Genomic DNA, 15,487 nt, shown 5'->3' with positions numbered 1-15,487 from the left:
CAGGTTCAAACACTGATGACATGTATTAAACAGACAAAGAAGCAAGGAATCATGGAGAGACGGAGTTCAATTTGGCTCAATGAGGAGAGACGTTTGGGGCTGCGCACTCAGTTACAATCTCCCACCACGCTCCAAGGCAGTGGTCCCCAACCACCGGGCCGCGGCCCGGTACCAGTCTGTGGATCGATTGGTACCGGGCCGCACAAGAAATAAAAAAATATATAAATAAATTTTAAAAAATAATAATAATAATAATAAAAAAATAAATAAATTTAAAAAAAAAAATATATATATATATATATATATATATATATATACCGTATATTACCAAATAGTAGCCTGGGCGTTTATTTTACAAAATGGGGTCAGACCCCGGGCGGCTATTAGGACATGGGCGGTTATTTGCACAAGGCTTTTAATTATTTTTGCACCAGCCTGCACCAGGCCATTATTTGGTTACAATGGTTACTGTCCAGTATTTTTTTTTCATACAAACAATTTTAAATGTAAAAGCTATTGTAAACATACAAACAAAAAAACAAGACTATCAAAAGACAAGAGATCAACAAGGCCTCAACATGGCAGTACTGCAACAATTGTCAAATAGAATACCAATACTAAAAATAAATACACTTTTTAAATAAAGCAGCCTACTGGGAAAAATACAATTATGGTACCAAGTACTCAAGTATTAAAAAACACACCATCAAAACAGAACAATAATACCGTCACTTAAATAAAATAAAGGCTACAGTACTCCAAGTTTTAAATAAAGAAGCATACAAGAAAAATACAATTATGGTACCAAGTACTCTATAAAACCATCAAAACAATAATACTGCAGCAAACGCAACCCCAAATGCAACTCAACCCCACTCATCATCCTCCTTCTCCTCCTCCTCTCCCTCACCCCCCTCATCATCATCCTCCTTTTCTATCACAAGTTCATTGAGGAACTGCTGTTCCTCATCACTCTCCTCCTCTTCCTGAACCACAGCAGCAGCCTGCTGTCTAGCCCTCAACAGCATCTCTCTGCCTGCCTGACATGGCTGTCCCTCCTTGAAGCAGTAAATGAGCTGGTCCTCACTCCCATCAGCTGCCACCGTCAGCCCACACACCTTGTAGGATACCACAAAGCAACATCCAGCTATGGCTACTGTTTGCAACACACACACACACACACACACACACACACACACACACACACACACACACACACACACACACACACACACACACACACACACACACACACACACACACACACACACACACACACACACACACACGATTAAGCCAGCCACGTGTTGCACCAAACACCACCCCGGTGTCTCTCGTGTCACTCGCGGTGACATACAACTCCTTTGCCTTAATGCTGATCATTTTGCGGGACACACGGTGGTTCAGTCCACGCACGTGATGTATCCACTGACACAAATTAGCATCAAGCTCGTCGCTCACTTTCTTCCTACCTCCATCCGGGGGGGGGGGGGGGCGTTTTCCATCGATTGCCGACAGAGATAGTAGTTCTCCCTTTTTTTGTTTCCATTCTCGTACACGTTTTGGGTCAACGTTAAACTGCCTGGCCGCTGCCAAACCAGAATTCTGCTCCGCATACTTCACAATCGCTAGCTTGAACTTTAAGTCAAGTCAAACTTTCTCTTCTTCCCCCTTAAAGTATTCCCGTCCATCAGTTGTGGTGTAGCGGTATCCTGTTCATTCAACTCACTGCTACTGTTGCTTGCCATGTTGAAACTTTTCCTCGTGGGTTTGTTGTGTGTTACGCTATATGCGGTGACCCATTGCAATATGTTGATTACCCAGAATCCCCACGTGACGTCTGCTGTTACCGTAATGACCAGAATTATTGCACCTTTGCTTTTCCTTTTAGCTTATAAATTGGGTTTAATGAAAATTAAATCAATATGATTTTAATCTAAATTATGCAAATAACAGCCCATGGGCGGCTATTTGGACATAGGCGTTTATTAGGAAGAGGCTGTTAATTCACAAAATGGGCTCAGACCCCGGGCGACTATTAGGACAAGGGCGTCTATTTGCACAAGGGCGTCTATTTGGTAATATACGGTATATATATATATATATATATATATATATATATATATATATATATATATATATATATATATATATATATATATATATATATATATATATATTTTTTAAATTTATTTATTAATTTATTTATAAGCGGCCCGGTACCAGTCTATGGATCGATTGGTACCGGGCCGCACAAGAAATAAAAAAAATATATATATATATATATATATATATATATATATATATATATATATATATATATATATTTATTTATATATATTTTCTTTTTTATTTTTTTCTTTTATTTTATTTATTTATTTATTTATATATTTTTTTATTTCTTGTGCGGCCCGGTACCAATCGATCCACAGACTGGTACCGGGCCGCTTATAAATAAATAAATTAATTAATTAATTAATTAATTTAATATACATATATATATATATATATATATATATATATATATATATATATATATTTTTGAATTGATTAACGTGGACCCCGACTTAAACAAGTTGAAAAACTTTTTCGGGTTTTACCATTAAGTGGTCAATTGTACGGAATATGTACTGTGCATTCTACTAATAAAAGTTTCAATCAATCAATAAAAAAAAGCTAACTTTTGCTAGCGTTTACTAACGAGTTTGAACGCATAAAAAACGTTAAACTTATGAGTGCTTTCACATAAAGACTATGAATGGTAGGCAAAATTACCCCCCCAAAAATGCAGTTCCCCTTTAATATTTTTTTCAGCTCTGAGCATATCTGGAGTAAATCGTCAACATCCAAGAAGACCGGATATGAGGAGGAGATATGATGGAGGATTTCTCAGCTTCCATTAAATCTCCTCACACCAGCAGTGATTTACCTCCTGAAGCGGTCAAGCAACACATACCTTTGCTGGTCGGTTTGTTCATGCTTTCAATTTTGAAGAGAGAGTAATTGCTACGCCGGATATGCTACATGCTAATGCTAACTACTAATGGTCCTTCCTAGCTTGACATTGCGGTAGTATATAAAATAACGTGACGTGCATATTTTTATTCCAGCAACTGTGCATGTGTGAGATGTCGTCGATGGGGTTTTGCAGACGTAGTGTTATTAGCAGTAACCACAGCACCAACACAACGTTGTTGTTGCCGTGTGGATGACAGGCTGAAACAATACGTTACCATTCCCTCCTAGAAATATTTCGGTGTGACCAGGGCCTCAGTAGCCACAATGTATTTACTCTGATCATAATTCAGATTATCGTATTTTCCGGACCATAGGGCGCACCGGATTATAAGGCGCACCGCCCATGAGCGGGTCTATTCAGGTCTATTTTCATACAAAAGGATTATAAGGCGCATTAAAGGCCTACTGAAAGCCACTACTAGCGACCACGCAGTCTGATAGTTTATATATCAATGATGAAATCTTAACATTGCAACACATGCCAATACGGCCGGGTTAACTTATAAAGTGACTTTTAAAACTTCCCGGGAAATATCCGGCTGAAACGTCGCGGAATGATGACGTATGCGCGTGACGAAGTCAGAGTAACGGAAGTTATGGTACCCGTAGAATCCTATACAAAAAGCTCTGTTTTCATTTCATAATTCCACAGTATTCTGGACATCTTTTGCAATTTGTTTAATGAACAATGAAGGCTGCAAAGAAGACAGTTGTAGGTGGGATCGGTGTATTAGCAGCGGACTACAGCAACACAACCAGGAGGACTTTGTTGGAGCGCTAGCCGCCGACCTCACCTTGACTTCCTACGTCTCCGGGCCGCCAAACGCATCGGGTGAAGTCCTTCGTCCTTCTGCCGATCGCTGGAACGCAGGTGAGCACGGGTGTTGATGAGTAGATGAGGGCTGGCTGGCGTAGGTGGAGAGCTAATGTTTTTAGCATAGCTCTGTGAGGTCCCGTTGCTAAGTTGCTAAGTTAGCTTCAATGGCGTCGTTAGCACAGCATTGTTAACCTTCGCCAGCCTGGAAAGCATTAACCGTGTATTTACATGTCCACGGTTTAATAGTATTGTTGATTTTCTATCTATCCTTCCTTCTATCCTTTATTTTTTTGTTTCTATATGCAGTTAAAGCACGATGCTATCACGTTAGCTCGTAGCTAAAGCATTTCGCCGATGTATTGTCGTGGAGATAAAAGGCACTGAATGTCCATTTTGCGTGCTCGACTCTCATTTTCAAGAAGATATAGTATCCCAGGTGGTTTAACATACAAATCCGTGATCCACAATAAAAAAAGGAGAGAGTGCGGAATCCAATGAGCCAGCTTGTACCTAAGTTACGGTCAGAGCGAAAAAAGATACGTCCTGCACTGCCTCTCTAGTCCTTCACTCTAACGTTCCTCATCCACGAATCTTTCATCCTCGCTCAAATTAATGGGGTAATCATCACTTTCTCGGTCCGAATCTCTCTCGCTCCATTGTAAACAACGGGGAATTGTGAGGAATACTAGCTCCTGTGACGTCACGCTACTTCCGCTACAGGCAAGGCTTTTTTTTTTTATCAGCGAGCAAAAGTTGCGTACTTTATCGTCGATTTTCTCTACTAAATCCTTTCAGCAAAAATATGGCAATATCGCGAAATGATCAAGTATGACACATAGAATGGATCTGCTATTCCCGTTTAAATTTTAAAAAATCATTTCAGTAGGCCTTTAAAGGGGTCATATTATTATTCTTTTTTTCTGAATGTAAAACACTTCCTTCCTAACTAAAGTTTCCTTGGGTGAATAATGTAAACTCACTACACCGGTAGTTTTTAGCGCTTCCATAGCGAGGTATATAACTTTACACTACTTTATATTAGAAATGGCAACAGCGGAGGATGAATGTCTCATAACAAGAAGATAGAGAAAAAGACGAAGCTTACGGACTTCACAAAGGCGGACGCGCACAATTTTTCAGGATTTATGCAGATCCCAAATACAGATCAGCAGGTACCAGAAGGTAAGAAAAGTTGCTTTTGCATAATATTGCGGAACAAAACGCCAGATAATATGTTGTTGTCAGACTTGACTTCAATCAATAACGGAGCAGCATCTCCTCATCCGTGGCTCACTAGTGCAACAACAACAACAACGCCGGAAATTTGTCCTATGAAAAACCGTCCGACCGGAACTCTCTAATAACTGAAGTTCCTTGGGTGAATAATGTAAACTCACTACACCGGTATGTTTTAGCGCTTCCATGGCGAGTTTACTGACAGATATAAGTAAGAACTTTACACTACTTTATATTAGAAATGGCAACAACGGAGGATGAATGTCCCATAACAAGAAGATAGAGAAAAAGAAAAAGCTTAATCGACTACGGTGTCGGCACGGACTACAAAGGCGGACGTGCGCAATTTTTCAGGACTTATGCAGATCCCAAATACAGATCAGCAGGTACCAGAAGGTAAGAAAAGTTGCTTTTAAGTTAAGTTAAAGTTAAAGTACCAATGATTGTCACACACACACTAGGTGTGGTGAAATTTGTCCTCTGCATTTGACCCATCCCCTTGTTCACCCCCTGGGAGGTGAGGGGAGCAGTGAGCAGCAGCAGTGCCGCGCCCGGGAATCATTTTGGTGATTTAACCCCCAATTCCAACCCTTGATGCTGAGTGCCAAACAGGGAGGTAACGGGTCCCATTTTTTTATAGTCTTTGGTATGACTCGGCCGGGGTTTGAACTTACGACCTACCGATCTCAGGGCAGACACTCTAACCACTAGGCCACTGAGTAGGTTTTGCATAATAATGCGAAACAAAGCGCCAGATAATATGTCTTACCTTATACACACACCATAATAATACTCCTATGTTGAAGCGGTGTGGCTTCATAGCTTACCAAAGTCGTTCTAAAACATTTTGATACATTTTTGAGCACCGTGTGTAATGTTTTCTATATTTTCAATACAACATATAAAATGTTGGTGTTGTTTACTTGAGTCATATTGCAGTCTACATGTATCTCTTATGTGTGACTGCCATCTACTGGTCACACTTATTATTACATTATGTACCAAATAATATAGCTTCGAGGTCGGTAAGCAAAACCAGAATTATTCCGTACATTAGGCGCACCGGGTTATAAGGCGCACTGTCGAGTTTTGAGAAGAAAAACAATGATTTTAAGTGCGGAAAATAGGGTATATTTGATGGTAACAGCTTGACCATGCCGTTTACCAGTTCTACTGCATGACTTGCAATGGGGAACACGGTTTCCAAATGCAAATATGTAACATTTAAAACACACACACACACACACACACACGTATTGAAAAGCCCAAATAGTTTGTGTCTTTGTCCGGACACACTGGGCAAGCTGTGAAAAAGGCACCAGGCCTCTTGTGAGTCACGGCTTACACGCTTTAAGTCAGTTAAACCCCCATCAAGGTAAGCATTCTTTGGCCATTCACACCTCCCCCATCCACACACACACACACACACACACACACACACACACACACACACACACACACACACACACACACACAAACACACACACACACACACACACACACACACACACACACACACACACACACACACACACACACACACACACACACACACACGGCAAAGAAACAAATGTGAGCAGCGCAGTAAGTGAAACTAATGCTATTTAAATGCTACTTATATAAGCTGCTCATTCTAACGAGAACAGTTTTACCTCAAGGTAAACACTGGGAATGGCATTTATTTGAAACATAACAACAAGAGCGCTGAAGAGGACGCAGACCTCCGCCAAGGCTTTGCTTTAACCGCACCACCAATGAATACATGTATGTATACATGTATATTATAGGATCTAAAGCAGGGGTCACCAACCTTTTTGAAAGCAAGAGCTACTTCTTGGGTAGTGATTAATGCGAAGGGCTACCAGTTTGATACACACTTAAATAAATTGCCAGAAATAGCCAATTTGCTCAATTCACCTTTAACTCTATGTTATTATTAATAATTAATGATATTTACACTTAATTGAACGGTTTAAAAGAGGAGAAAACACGAAAAAAATGACAATTACATTTTGAAACAGTTTATTTTCAATTTCGACTCTTTAAAATTCAACATTCAACCGAAAAAAAGAAGAAAAACTAGCTAATTCGAATCTTTTTATGGAACATCATTAGTAATTTTTCCTGATTAAGATTAATTTTAGAATTTTGATGACATGTTTTAAATAGGTTAAAATCCAATCTGCACTTTGTTAGAATATATAACAAATTGGACCAAGCTATATTTCTAACAAAGACAAATCATTATTTCTACTAGATTTTCCAGAACAACATTTTTAAAAGAAATTCAAAAGACTTTGAAATAAGATTTAAATTTGATTCTACAGATTTTCTAGATTTGCCAGAATAATTTCTTTGAATTTTAATCATAATAAGTTTGAAGAAATATTTCACAAATATTCTTCGTCGAAAAAACAGAAGCTAAAATGAAGAATTAAATTTAAAAAAAAGTATTATTCTTTACAATAAAAAAAAATAATTTACTTGAACATTGATTGAAATTGTCAGGAAAGAAGAGGAAGGAATTTAAAAGGTAAAAAGGTATATGTGTTTAAAAATCCTAAAATAATTTTTAAGGTTGTATTTTTTCTCTAAAATTGTCTTTCTGAAAGTTATAAGAAGCAAAGTAAAAAAATTAATGAATTTATTTAAACAAGTGAAGACCAAGTCTTTAATATATTTTCTTGGATTTTCAAATTCTATTTGAGTTTTGTCTCTCTTAGAATTAAAAATGTCGGGCAAAGCGAGACCAGCTTGCTAGTAAATAAATACAATTTAAAAAATAGAGGCAGCTCACTGGTAAGTGCTGCTATTTGAGCTATTTTTAGAACAGGCCAGCGGGCTACTCATCTGGTCCTTACGGGCTACCTGGTGCCCGCGGGCACCGCGTTGGTGACCCCTGATCTAAACAGTTGAAAATTAGAGGTTATGTTTTATCCTGGATTGAATGGAATTAAATATATTATATTATTGTATACCTGCATTGTCTTTTCCATCCGTTCCATCATTTGTAACTGAGCTACTGTGTGGAACAATTTCCCTTGTGGATCATTAAAGGCCTACTGAAAGCCACTACTAGCGACCACGCAGTCTGATAGTTTATATATCAATGATGAAATCTTAACATTGCAACACATGCCAATACGGCCGGGTTAACTTATAAAGTGACATTTTAAATTTCCGGGGAACTTCCGGTTCAAAACGCCTTTGGAGGATGACGTATGCGCGTGACGTCGCGAGGTCCACGGAAGTGTTTGGACCATATTGGACACAATACACAGAGCTCTGTTTTCTTCGACAAAATTCCACAGTATTCTGGACATCTGTGTTGGTGAATCTTTTGCAATTTTAATGAACAATGGAGGCTGCAAAGAAGAACGTTGTAGGTGGGATCGGTGTATGCGGCTGGCTGTAGCAACACAACAAGGAGGACTTTGACTTGGATAGCAGACGTGCTAGCGGCGAACTCACCTTGACTTCCTACGTCTCCGGGCCGCCGACCGCATCGTCGATCGCTGGAACGCAGGTGAGCACGGGTGTTGATGAGCTGAGGAGGGCTGGCTGGCGTAGGTGGAGCGCTAATGTTTTTATCATAGCTCTGACGAGGTCCCGTTGTTAAGTTAGCGTCATTAGCAACAGCATTGCTAGGCTTCGAAAGGCGTCGAATACACATTAACCGTGTATTTACATGTCCAGTGTTTGGTTCGGTGTCTCCTGATAGTAGTATTGTTGATCTTCTGTCTATCCTTCCAGTCAGGGATTTATTTATTTTGTTTCTATCTGCATTTGAGACAGATGCTATCACGTTAGCTCATGCTAAAGAGCTTCGTCGATGTATTGTCGTGGAGATAAAAGTCACTGTTAATGTCCATTTCGCCTTCTCGACTCTCATTGTCAAGAGGATATAGTATCCGAGGTGGTTTAAAATACAAATCCGTGATCTACAATAGAAAAAGGAGAGAGTGTGGAATCCAATGAGCCAGCTTGTACCTAAGTTACGGTCAGAGCGAAAAAAGATATCTCTTGAACTGCATTCTAGTCCGTCACTCTAACATTCCTCATCCACGAATCTTTCATCCTCGCTCAAATTAATGGGGTAATCGTCACTTTCTCGCTCCTAATATCTCTCGCTCCATTGTAAACAACGGGGAATTGTGAGCAGCCCTACCGCTTGTGACGTCACGCTACTTCCGGTAGGGGCAAGGTTTTTTTTTTATCAGCGAACAAAAGTTGCGAACTTTATCGTCGATGTTCTCTACTAAATCCTTTCAGCAAAAATATGGCAATATCGCGAAATGATCAAGTATGACACATAGAATGGATCTGCTATTCCCGTTTAAATTAAAAAAAAAATCATTTCAGTAGGCCTTTAAGTGCTAAATATTTTCTCACAAAATTTTTCATTTTGCCAGAAAAAAATATATGTACTGCTTGAAATCGCATACATGTTCAACTTTAATAGTATCCAACATTGCAACAAATATTACAGTATATTATCATTATTTCCAAACATGTTTTTGTCTAAATAAAAATACTTTACTTTACAGCAAACTACCCATCAAAGTAACAAAAACTACAACGCATTTTACGTTGTTCTTTACAGCATATTACTGTAAATTGGAAAAAAACTACTGTTTTTTGCATAAAAATTTTGTTGACTGAGCTGCCAGTTTTTGACTGTAAAATCTACGGTTGTTGTTTTTAACGGTGTATTACTGTAAATGGAAAGACGGTACATTTGTTTTTACGCTACAAAAACTGGCAGCTAAATTGCCAGAATAAAAAAATTACATTTTTAAATATCAATTTAACACAAAAATTCTGGCAACTAAGCTGCCAGTTTTTTCCGTAAAAAAGCCCCCAAAAAACAGTGGTACGGTTTTTCCATTTACCATAAAATGTTGTAAATAAATAAATAAATGGGTTGTACTCGTATAGCGCTTTTCTACCTTCAAGGTACTCAAAGCGCTTTGACACTATTTCCACATTCACTCATTCACACACACATTCACACACTGATGGAGGGAGCTGCCATGCAAGGCGCTAACAAGCAGCCATCAGGAGCAAGGGTGAAGTGTCTTGCCCAAGGACACAACGGACGTGACTAGGACTATCACTCCAGTGTTCTAATGGTACAATGTGTTTGCTCATTGGCTCAGAAGGCTAATTGATGATTAGAAAACCCTTGTGCAATCATGTTCACACATCTGAAAACACCTTAGCTCGTTACAGAAGCTACAAAACTGACCTTCCTTTGAGCAGATTGAGTTTCTGGAGCATCACATTTGTGGGGTCAATTAAAAAAATATATTTTAAATACACTAGATTTTACAGTAAAATGTTGTAAATGTAAAGTGTTTACTACTTCAAACAATATATATATTTAATAATGAAATCCTGAGCCATATTCATAAATGATTCACTGTTACAAGTGGCCCTCGGATGGCAGCCATAACTGCCATGTGGCCCTCAATGAAAACCAGTTTTACATCCCTGTTTTAATAGATTTTATTAATCTTTTTTTTCACAGCAAAAAAGGGGGTGAGAGGGAAGCGGTGTGCTGGAAATAGACATATGTATGGGCGTCTCAATAACCTTTTTTTTTTTTTTGCAATTCCAGGTGCTTTCGGAACGTAACCCCCTTAAATAGTTGGTGTTTACTGTATAGCAAATATAATGTCCATCGTTAAAGTATGCTCATTGCACTTTAATTTTCTACAGTATACCCTATAATCTTAATCTTTACAGTATGTTAGAGCTTCTGTACATTGTATCCATTAATATTATATCAATCAGTATGGAATGTTCATCACAACTAATTTTTTTTGTGTCAGACTCTGTGAATATATCCATTAACTGGTGATTATGTGGCACACTCACTGGCTGCATTGATACTGGGTTGGTGCATCTTCCGGCTTAAAAAAGTAATTTATTTGACCTGCTAATAAAATTATGGCTGGCAAACAAAGTCGTTTTTGTTTTTAAACAAAATAGCTGTGCAGAAAGGAAAATGAAAATTGCAACAGGAAATAATGGTAGAGCGGAAATGAACCTTACTTGGTGCTATACCATCAGAAATGATCCCACACTTTCTCAGTTCTATTAAAAAGGCAGCACTCCTCCGACTTCTTTCCTTTCTGTCACTCGTGAGCCCTAAGATGTGCTTCCTGTTAACACAGTTTGTGTGTCCTTCACAGTCAAATGACACAGAAGCTGAACTGGTCACATGTTTTCTCTTAAAGTGACACATCAATGGTCACAGTATCACTCCTTGTGTTTCATATACATATACATAACCACATATATATATATATATATATATATATATATATATATATATATATATATATATATATATATATATATATATATATATATATATATATGTATATATATGTATATATATATCCACATATGTGTGTGTATATATATATATATATATGTATATATATGTATATATATATCCACATATGTGTGTGTATATATATATATATATACTGTACATATATATATATATATATATATATATATATATATATATACATATATATTTACACACATATATATAAATATATACATATACATATATACACTTGTGATTTAGGGCTATATAAATAAACATTGATTGATTGATACATATATATATATATATATATATATATATATATATATATATATATATATATATATATATATATATATATATATATATATATATATATATATATATACATATATATATATATATACATATATATATATATATATATACATATACATATATATATATATATATACATATATATATACATACATATATATATATATACATATATATATATATATGTATATATATATATATATATATGTATATATACATACATACATACATATATGTATATATACATATGTGGATATGTATGTATACATATATATATATCCACATATGTATATGAATATATATATATATATATATATATATATATATATATATATATATATATATATATATATATACATATATATATACATATATATATATATATATATATATATATATATATATATATATATATATACATATATATATACATATATATATATATATATATATATATATATATATATATATATATATATATATATATATATATATATATATATATATATATATATATATATATATATATATATATATATATATATATATACACACTACCGTTCAAAAGTTTGGGGTCACCCAAACAATTTTGTGGAATAGCCTTCATTTCTAAGAACAAGAATAGACTGTCGAGTTTCAGATGAAAGTTCTCTTTTTCTGGCCATTTTCAGCGTTTAATTGACCCCACAAGTGTGATGCTCCAGAAACTCAATCTGCTCAAAGGAAGGTCAGTTTTGTAGCTTCTGTAACGAGCTAAAGTGTTTTCAGATGTGTGAACATGATTGCACAAGGGTTTTCTAATCATCAATTAGCCTTCTGAGCCAATGAGCAAACACATTGTACCATTAGAACACTGGAGTGATAGTTGCTGGAAATGGGCCTCTATACACCTATGTAGATATTGCACCAAAAACCAGACATTTGCAGCTAGAATAGTCATTTACCACATTAGCATTGTATAGAGTGTATTTCTTTCAAGTTAAGACTAGTTTAAAGTTATCTTCATTGAAAAATAAGGACATTTTAATGTGACCCCAAACTTTTGAACGGTAGGGTATATAATATCATTATATATCATTCCTCTATTCAAACACAGTGTTATTGTTCCAACTGAAATAGAAAGAGTCGCATAGCTAAATATCTGACAACATTTTGAATGGAAGCAATTTTAAGACTGTGATCGTAGTGCATGTTAGCTGTAGTTTGCACTTAGTGTAGATAATAAAACTTAAGAGTCACAGACTCATTTTGGATATAAACAAGGGATGTCAAGACTAGATTTTGATCAGGACTTTAAACGTGTTTATAGGACAAAATGCTCACCCAGTAAGTCTGACTGACTTGAAACTTCTCACACATGTCCAGCTCAAAATCTTTTCGGACAAGGAATTCGTCTGTTATTAAACCCTAACAAAAAATACCACCTTTTACACCCCATAGGTGGGATTGATTTGAAAAACACACCCAGCTCAAATTCACAGATGAAAACAAAGAGTATACATGAGAAGTATAGTTAGCACTAATGACTTAGCTCAGTAGCCATTTTTGTTGTTAAAATAGGTACCTAACTAGAAATGTACATTGACACCCAGAAATATATAGCTACTTTGCTAATGTTTAACATCCTAGCGTAAATTCAACTATAATTAAGACGCCAGGCCACTAGCTGGCAGTGTAGCTATCAAAAATGAACGGCAGTAGCCATTTTTGTTATTGTTTGGACAAATAGAAAGAGTTGCATAGCTAAATATCTGACAACATTTTGAATGGAAGGAATTTTAAGACAGTGATCGTAACTGTAGTTTGCACTTAGTGTAGCTAATAAAACTTAAGTCCCAGACTCATCTTGCTAGCTATTTGTGTTGTCACTCAGTTAGCTAAATAGCAATAGCTCGTTAGGGACTTTAACCGCGTTTATATGACAAAATGTGATATGTATACAACATATGTGAGACCAAATTCAACTGCTATTAGCTTGGTATCCATTTTTGTTATTGTGCAGACAGCTGAATGGTTAGTTGGATCGATCGCTATAGATAGCTAAATAAGTACAAGTCTACTGTAGTTACCATCCCAAACCACTAGTGTAGCCAATAATCCTAGCTCAAATTCACAGATGAAAACAAAGAGTATACATGAGAAGTATAGTTAGCACTAATGACTTAGCTCAGTAGCCATTTTTGTTGTTAAAATAGGTACCTAACTAGAAATGTACATTGACACCCAGAAATATATAGCTACTTTGCTAATGTTTAACATCCTAGCGTAAATTCAACTATAATTAAGACGCCAGGCCACTAGCTGGCAGTGTAGCTATCAAAATGAACGCCATTTTTGTGATTGTTTGGACAAATAGAAAGAGTTGCATAGCTAAATATCTGACAACATTTTGAATGGAAGCAATTTTAAGACAGTGATTGTAACTGTAGTTTGCAGTTAGTGGAGCTAATAAAACTTAAGTCCCAGACTCATCTTGCTAGCTATTTGTGTTGTCCCTCAGTTAGCTAAATAGCAATACCTCGTTAGGGACTTTAACCGTGTTTATATGACAAAATGTGATATTCATACAACATATGTGAGACCAAATTCAACTGCAATTAGCTTGGTATCCATTTTTGTTATTGTGCAGACAGCTGAATGGTTAGTTGGATCGATCGCTATAGATAGCTAAATAAGTACAAGTCTACTGTAGTTACCATCTCAAACCACTAGTGTAGCCAATAATCCTAGCCTGAGTTGACAGCAGAGCATTTTTATAGCGATATAGTTATATAATTATATACTTGAGCCATGTTCATGAGATAACATTTTGAATGTGAACAAGGGATGTCAAGACTAGATTTTGACCAGGACTTTAAACGTGTTTATAGGACAAAATGCTCACCCGGTAAGTCTGACTGACTTGAAACTTCTCACACATGTCCAGCACAAAATGTTTTCGGACAAGATTCTGAATTGTAGGATTCGGCTGTTATTAAACCCTAAAAAAAAAAGACCACCTTATAGGTGGGATTGATTTGAAAAACACACCCAACTCAAATTCACAGATGAAAACAAAGAGTATACATGAGAAGTATAGTTAGCATTAATGACTTAGCTCAGTAGCCATTTTTGTTGTTAAAATAGGTACCTAACCAGAAATGTACATTGACACCCAGAAATATATAGCTACTTTGCTAATGTTTAACATCCTAGCGTAAATTCAACTATAATTAAGACGCCAGGCCACTAGCTGGCAGTGTAGCTATTAAAAATGAACGCCATTTTTGTTATTGTTTGGACAAATAGAAAGAGTTGCATAGCTAAATATCTGACAACATTTTGAATGGAAGCAATTTCAAGACAGTGATTGTAACTGTAGTTTGCACTTAATGGAGCTAATAAAACTTAAGTGACAGACTCCTCTTGCTAGCTATTTGAGTTGTCACTCAGTTAGCTAAATAGCAATAGCTATGAGAGATAACATTTTGGATGTGAACAAGGTATGTCAAGACTAGATTTTGATCAGGACTTTAAACTTGTTTATAGGACAAAATGCTCACCCGGTAAGTCTGACTGACTTGAAACTTCTCACACATGTCCAGCTCAAAATCTTTTCGGACAAGATTCTGAATTGTAGGATTCGGCTGTTATTAAACCCTAAAAAAAAATACCACCTTATACACGCCATAGGTGGGATTGATTTGAAAAACACACCCAACTCAAATTCACAGATGAAAACAAAGAGTATACATGAGAAGTATAGTTAGCACTAA

The sequence above is a fragment of the Entelurus aequoreus genome, linkage group LG11 (genome assembly GCF_033978785.1).
Source record: "Entelurus aequoreus isolate RoL-2023_Sb linkage group LG11, RoL_Eaeq_v1.1, whole genome shotgun sequence".
NCBI lineage: Eukaryota > Metazoa > Chordata > Actinopteri > Syngnathiformes > Syngnathidae > Entelurus > Entelurus aequoreus.
Note: the sequence above shows the minus strand (reverse complement) of the source record.